The sequence below is a fragment of the Schistocerca piceifrons genome, unplaced genomic scaffold, assembly GCF_021461385.2.
Source record: "Schistocerca piceifrons isolate TAMUIC-IGC-003096 unplaced genomic scaffold, iqSchPice1.1 HiC_scaffold_496, whole genome shotgun sequence".
In the NCBI taxonomy this organism is placed as follows: Eukaryota; Metazoa; Arthropoda; class Insecta; order Orthoptera; family Acrididae; genus Schistocerca; species Schistocerca piceifrons.
Window position 1 is genome coordinate 1 of NW_025728729.1, and position 7,500 is coordinate 7,500.

The 7,500-nt window shown below is 55.5% G+C and overlaps 2 non-coding genes across 2 annotated transcripts; both read right to left on the reverse strand.

Moving 5' to 3' along the window:
• Nucleotides 1-1,798: 1,798 nt before the first annotated feature.
• On the reverse strand, nucleotides 1,799-1,953 carry LOC124752942. The gene has a single exon (XR_007012286.1). It is a non-coding gene; the product is annotated as a 5.8S ribosomal RNA (ribosomal RNA).
• Nucleotides 1,954-2,304: 351 nt separating this feature from the next.
• LOC124752947 lies at nucleotides 2,305-4,213 on the reverse strand. The gene has a single exon (XR_007012291.1). It is a non-coding gene; the product is annotated as a small subunit ribosomal RNA (ribosomal RNA).
• Between the last annotated feature and the right edge of the window lie 3,287 nt (nucleotides 4,214-7,500).

Sequence of the window (7,500 nt, forward strand, 5' to 3'; positions counted from 1 at the left end):
ACACACTCCTTAGCGGATTCCGACTTCCATGGCCACCGTCCTGCTGTCTTAAGCAACCAACGCCTTTCATGGTTTCCCATGAGCGTCGATTCGGGCGCCTTAACTCGGCGTTTGGTTCATCCCACAGCGCCAGTTCTGCTTACCAAAAGTGGCCCACTTGGCACTCCGATCCGAGTCGTTTGCTCGCGGCTTCAGCATATCAAGCAAGCCGGAGATCTCACCCATTTAAAGTTTGAGAATAGGTTGAGGTCGTTTCGGCCCCAAGGCCTCTAATCATTCGCTTTACCGGATGAGACTCGTACGAGCACCAGCTATCCTGAGGGAAACTTCGGAGGGAACCAGCTACTAGATGGTTCGATTAGTCTTTCGCCCCTATACCCAGCTCCGACGATCGATTTGCACGTCAGAATCGCTACGGACCTCCATCAGGGTTTCCCCTGACTTCGTCCTGGCCAGGCATAGTTCACCATCTTTCGGGTCCCAACGTGTACGCTCTAGGTGCGCCTCACCTCGCAATGAGGACGAGACGCCCCGGGAGTGCGGAGGCCGCCGCCCCGTGAAGGGCGGGGAAGCCCCATCCTCCCTCGGCCCGCGCAAGGCGAGACCTTCACTTTCATTACGCCTTTAGGTTTCGTACAGCCCAATGACTCGCGCACATGTTTGACTCCTTGGTCCGTGTTTCAAGACGGGTCGTGAAATTGTCCAAAGCTGAAGCGCCGCTGACGGGAGCGATTATTCCGCCCGAGAGCATCCCGAGCCAACAGCGGCGCGGGTCCGGGGCCGGGCCAGGTAGGTCCGTCATCCGGGAAGAACCGCGCGCGCTTGCCGGGAGCCCGAGCGCCCAAAGGGGCGAATCGACTCCTCCAGATATACCGCCGGGCAGCCAGCCAGGACACCGGGGCTCTGCCCAACAGACGCGAACCGAGGCCCGCGGAAGGACAGGCTGCGCACCCGGGCCGTAGGCCGGCACCCAGCGGGTCGCGACGTCCTACTAGGGGAGAAGTGCGGCCCACCGCACACCGGAACGGCCCCACCCCGCGGCGAGTGGAAAGGCAACCGGACACGACCCCGCCGCAGATTGCTCCGCGCGGGCGGCCGGCCCCATCTGCCGAGGGCGGAGGCCAGTGGCCGGATGGGCGTGAATCTCACCCGTTCGACCTTTCGGACTTCTCACGTTTACCCCAGAACGGTTTCACGTACTTTTGAACTCTCTCTTCAAAGTTCTTTTCAACTTTCCCTCACGGTACTTGTTCGCTATCGGTCTCGTGGTCATATTTAGTCTCAGATGGAGTTTACCACCCACTTGGAGCTGCACTCTCAAGCAACCCGACTCGAAGGAGAGGTCCCGCCGACGCTCGCACCGGCCGCTACGGGCCTGGCACCCTCTACGGGCCGTGGCCTCATTCAAGTTGGACTTGGGCTCGGCGCGAGGCGTCGGGGTAGTGGACCCTCCCAAACACCACATGCCACGACAGGCGGCAGCCTGCGGGGTTCGGTGCTGGACTCTTCCCTGTTCGCTCGCCGCTACTGGGGGAATCCTTGTTAGTTTCTTTTCCTCCGCTTAGTAATATGCTTAAATTCAGCGGGTAGTCTCGCCTGCTCTGAGGTCGTTGTACGAGGTGTCGCACGCCACACCGCCAGCCGGCTGTGCACGCTACCGAGAAAGTACCGGTATGCGAACCGCCAGGCGACGGGCGCGCATCGCACGTTTGAGGAGACGCGGCCGGCCCCACAGGCGGCCGCGACACTCCCAGGTCTGCGAAGCGGGGCAAACGCCGCGCGCTTCAGTATACGTAGCCGACCCTCAGCCAGACGTGGCCCGGGAACGGAATCCATGGACCGCAATGTGCGTTCGAAACGTCGATGTTCATGTGTCCTGCAGTTCACATGTCGACGCGCAATTTGCTGCGTTCTTCATCGACCCACGAGCCGAGTGATCCACCGTCCTGGGTGATCTTTTCTCAGTTTCCGCCGTCTCTTTCGAGACGGTCGCATAGGCGGGAGTGAGGCGTGTGGCGGCCCCTGTTCCAGCGTTCTGTGTCCAACGGCCTCACGGCCGACGGGCGTCGTACGGCTCCACACCGGAGCGGACAGGCACTCGGGCGAAAGTCATTCAAAACCGGCGCCAGGCGCCAGGTGCCGCAGGCCAGCCGCTCCAGCGCTTCAGCGCTCGTACCACACAACATTGCCGCTAGTTTTGAGAGGCACGCGTGGTTCCGCACGCGGCGCACGGCTACGGCGAGCCGTACAGGTAGCGTGTTGCGCGACACGACACGCACATCGAAAGACATGCAGTCTAGTCGGTAATGATCCTTCCGCAGGTTCACCTACGGAAACCTTGTTACGACTTTTACTTCCTCTAAATGATCAAGTTTGGTCATCTTTCCGGTAGCATCGGCAACGACAGAGTCAATGCCGCGTACCAGTCCGAAGACCTCACTAAATCATTCAATCGGTAGTAGCGACGGGCGGTGTGTACAAAGGGCAGGGACGTAATCAACGCGAGCTTATGACTCGCGCTTACTGGGAATTCCTCGTTCATGGGGAACAATTGCAAGCCCCAATCCCTAGCACGAAGGAGGTTCAGCGGGTTACCCCGACCTTTCGGCCTAGGAAGACACGCTGATTCCTTCAGTGTAGCGCGCGTGCGGCCCAGAACATCTAAGGGCATCACAGACCTGTTATTGCTCAATCTCGTGCGGCTAGAAGCCGCCTGTCCCTCTAAGAAGAAAAGTAATCGCTGACAGCACGAAGGATGTCACGCGACTAGTTAGCAGGCTAGAGTCTCGTTCGTTATCGGAATTAACCAGACAAATCGCTCCACCAACTAAGAACGGCCATGCACCACCACCCACCGAATCAAGAAAGAGCTATCAATCTGTCAATCCTTCCGGTGTCCGGGCCTGGTGAGGTTTCCCGTGTTGAGTCAAATTAAGCCGCAGGCTCCACTCCTGGTGGTGCCCTTCCGTCAATTCCTTTAAGTTTCAGCTTTGCAACCATACTTCCCCCGGAACCCAAAAGCTTTGGTTTCCCGGAGGCTGCCCGCCGAGTCATCGGAGGAACTGCGGCGGATCGCTGGCTGGCATCGTTTATGGTTAGAACTAGGGCGGTATCTGATCGCCTTCGAACCTCTAACTTTCGTTCTTGATTAATGAAAACATACTTGGCAAATGCTTTCGCTTCTGTTCGTCTTGCGACGATCCAAGAATTTCACCTCTAACGTCGCAATACGAATGCCCCCGCCTGTCCCTATTAATCATTACCTCGGGTTCCGAAAACCAACAAAATAGAACCGAGGTCCTATTCCATTATTCCATGCACACAGTATTCAGGCGGGCTTGCCTGCTTTAAGCACTCTAATTTGTTCAAAGTAAACGTGCCGGCCCACCGAGACACTCAATAAAGAGCACCCTGGTAGGATTTCAACGGGGTCCGCCTCGGGACGCACGAGCACGCACGGGGCGGTCGCACGCCTTCGGCTCGCCCCACCGGCAGGACGTCCCACGATACATGCCAGTTAAACACCGACGGGCGGTGAACCAACAGCGTGGGACACAAATCCAACTACGAGCTTTTTAACCGCAACAACTTTAATATACGCTATTGGAGCTGGAATTACCGCGGCTGCTGGCACCAGACTTGCCCTCCAATAGATACTCGTTAAAGGATTTAAAGTGTACTCATTCCGATTACGGGGCCTCGGATGAGTCCCGTATCGTTATTTTTCGTCACTACCTCCCCGTGCCGGGAGTGGGTAATTTGCGCGCCTGCTGCCTTCCTTGGATGTGGTAGCCGTTTCTCAGGCTCCCTCTCCGGAATCGAACCCTGATTCCCCGTTACCCGTTACAACCATGGTAGGCGCAGAACCTACCATCGACAGTTGATAAGGCAGACATTTGAAAGATGCGTCGCCGGTACGAGGACCGTGCGATCAGCCCAAAGTTATTCAGAGTCACCAAGGCAAACGGACCGGACGAGCCGACCGATTGGTTTTGATCTAATAAAAGCGTCCCTTCCATCTCTGGTCGGGACTCTGTTTGCATGTATTAGCTCTAGAATTACCACAGTTATCCAAGTAACGTGGGTACGATCTAAGGAACCATAACTGATTTAATGAGCCATTCGCGGTTTCACCTTAATGCGGCTTGTACTGAGACATGCATGGCTTAATCTTTGAGACAAGCATATGACTACTGGCAGGATCAACCAGGGAGCTGCGTCAACTAGAGCTGAGCAGCCGGCCGCCCGGGAGTGTGTCCCGGGGGCCCGCGCGAACACGCAAGCGTCCGCTCAATCATTCTGCAAACAGGAGGAGGCTGAGCTCCCCTGCACAATACACCTCGAAACCCTCTCAGGTCCCGGCGGCGCGCAGCGCCGTCCCAAGTACTTGGTCGGGTTCGAGAGAGGCGCAATCGCCCGGAGTTAGGCGAGTAGACGCTTTCGGTGCGACCACCCGTGCTCCCAACTGAGCTTGCCGCTGCCGACAGAGGCCCGGGAGCGTGCTGTCGTGGCATTGCCGGCGGGAGACAACACGCGCCACCTACGGTGACCGGCAGCTCCAACGCCAGCGCCACAGAAGGACAAAAGCCCCACTTGGGTGCCGAAGCGAACTCTCCCAGCACAGCGCACGCGCCAACACATCCGCACAGCTGCGATACAAACCACCAGCGAGAACCGCTGGGGCGACCGAGCAGCAGACGGCGTCGCGGCGCCGAGCGCCGGGCGGCAGCGCATCCTCAACGCACACAGTCCTCAATCGGACCAGCACACTGAAGATGTCCACCGCGCTTCGCACCGGGCCCGCGAGGACCTACTTTGGCCGCACGGCGCCGCGCGCAGGGTGCGCCGGCGCGCAGCTGCGACGCCTGCCGCGTCCGTCGGCCGGCGCGCCTGCCACTGGCCGCCCCCACCAGCCGGCTGTAGCGCGTGCGCCCACGCACCGCGCGGCCAGCACGCCGGGAGGCGCCCCCTCACCGGCCGGGGACGGTCCCACCCAGCCACCGCCGCGTATCGCTTCACACCCAGATGCCGTTCAGTTTCGTCGGCATGGTGGGTATCGCTGGAACAACCGGTTAGTACCTCAACCTATCGTCGCCATCACCGATTCACCCCTAGCGAGAACAACCGCACCACAACAGGTTACCATTTGTTCATTTGCGTAACTTCACCAGAAAACGCAGGCGTCCATCGCCATTTGCAACTTCCACGATTATTGCATGCCTGTGTCAGGTGTCACGCCACACTACGTCTGCCCACATACACGCAACAAAATGTGCACGCCTAGACAATACGTGGAAGGTGGCCCCCGTACGTATGCGATGTCCATTGCTCGAACGACTGTCAACCGGCCTCTGTAGCATGTCGCAGATATGGAACGCGGTGCACCATGCCATCACGGTGTGTGAGGAGAGACGACTAGGTCCGAATACATCAACAGACAGCTCATGCTGATCGCCATCCACGGCGTCCGTTCCTCCCACACGTCTCTATGGCGTACCACACTGCAATCCAGCTCTCATAGGGAGACGACACGTAGCTGCGTGCACAATATTTGCACTGTATGGTCCGCCGTTTTTGGGCGCAGTCGTTGTACGGTCACACATGTGCCACGATGTATCATTCAGTACATAAGGACGAATGTGCAGTACAGATTGTGGTTTACGCGTACGACATTAGCGGACAGTTGACACAGGCCGCACCACAACGTAGCCTGAGTACGTCGCATGCGGAGGGCATTGAACATGCAAAGTTCTCACCAACCAGCTTGCGAAGGCAGGGGGCAAGGTGGGGACGTGGGGAGGGGCGGCATGTACGTCCTGCTGCCATCCACATTACAGTGTACAGCAGGAGCATGTGGAAAGTGAGCAAGACTTGCAAGGTGTTTAACATGAAGCGATACACAGGGGAGCGGGGAGTGCGAGTAGCGAACTATATTGCGAGGGTTGCGGGTGGGCAACACTACACTAATTGAACGAGTCGTATAACAATTACAGAGCAGGTTTAGGCGACAACGTGGGTTACGTTAGGCGACAACGTGGGTTAGGTTAAGGCACGACGTGGGTTAGGTTAAGGCACGACATGGGTTAGGTTAAGGCACAACATGGGTTAGGTTAAGGCACAACATGGGTTAGGTTAAGGCACAACATGGGTTAGGTTAAGGCACAACATGGGTTAGGTTAAGGCACAACATGGGTTAGGTTAAGGCACAACATGGGTTAGGTTAAGGCACAACATGGGTTAGGTTAAGGCACAACATGGGTTAGGTTAAGGCACAACATGGGTTAGGTTAAGGCACAACATGGGTTAGGTTAAGGCACAACATGGGTTAGGTTAAGGCACAACATGGGTTAGGTTAAGGCACAACATGGGTTAGGTTAAGGCACAACATGGGTTAGGTTAAGGCACAACATAGGTTAGGTTAAGGCACAACATAGGTTAGGTTAAGGCACAACATAGGTTAGGTTAAGGCACAACATGGGTTAGGTTAAGGCACAACATGGGTTAGGTTAAGGCACAACATGGGTTAGGTTAAGGCACAACATGGGTTAGGTTAAGGCACAACATGGGTTAGGTTAAGGCACAACATGGGTTAGGTTAAGGCACAACATGGGTTAGGTTAAGGCACAACATGGGTTAGGTTAAGGCACAACATGGGTTAGGTTAAGGCACAACATGGGTTAGGTTAAGGCACAACATGGGTTAGGTTAAGGCACAACATGGGTTAGGTTAAGGCACAACATGGGTTAGGTTAAGGCACAACATGGGTTAGGTTAAGGCACAACATGGGTTAGGTTAAGGCACAACATGGGTTAGGTTAAGGCACAACATGGGTTAGGTTAAGGCACAACATGGGTTAGGTTAAGGCACAACATGGGTTAGGTTAAGGCACAACATGGGTTAGGTTAAGGCACAACATGGGTTAGGTTAAGGCACAACATGGGTTAGGTTAAGGCACAACATGGGTTAGGTTAAGGCACAACATGGGTTAGGTTAAGGCACAACATGGGTTAGGTTAAGGCACAACATAGGTTAGGTTAAGGCACAACATAGGTTAGGTTAAGGCACAACATAGGTTAGGTTAAGGCACAACATAGGTTAGGTTAAGGCACAACATAGGTTAGGTTAAGGCACAACATAGGTTAGGTTAAGGCACAACATAGGTTAGGTTAAGGCACAACATAGGTTAGGTTAAGGCACAACATAGGTTAGGTTAAGGTACAACATAGGTTAGGTTAAGGTACAACATAGGTTAGGTTAAGGTACAACATAGGTTAGGTTAAGGTACAACATAGGTTAGGTTAGGTTAGGTTACACGTTGTTGTAAGGAAAGGTGTAGGGGGGGGCGGGGGCGGCAGGTTCGTTGATAGTGATTATAGTAAGTGAATGCTTGTGACATGATCAGATTTGTCACGTCAGGATGCACCTTTGGCTTATTAGAGGCGGCGCTCCAATTCTATGCTTGTGTCAGACCTGTGTCTTTGACTCATGTCATTGTTTGTG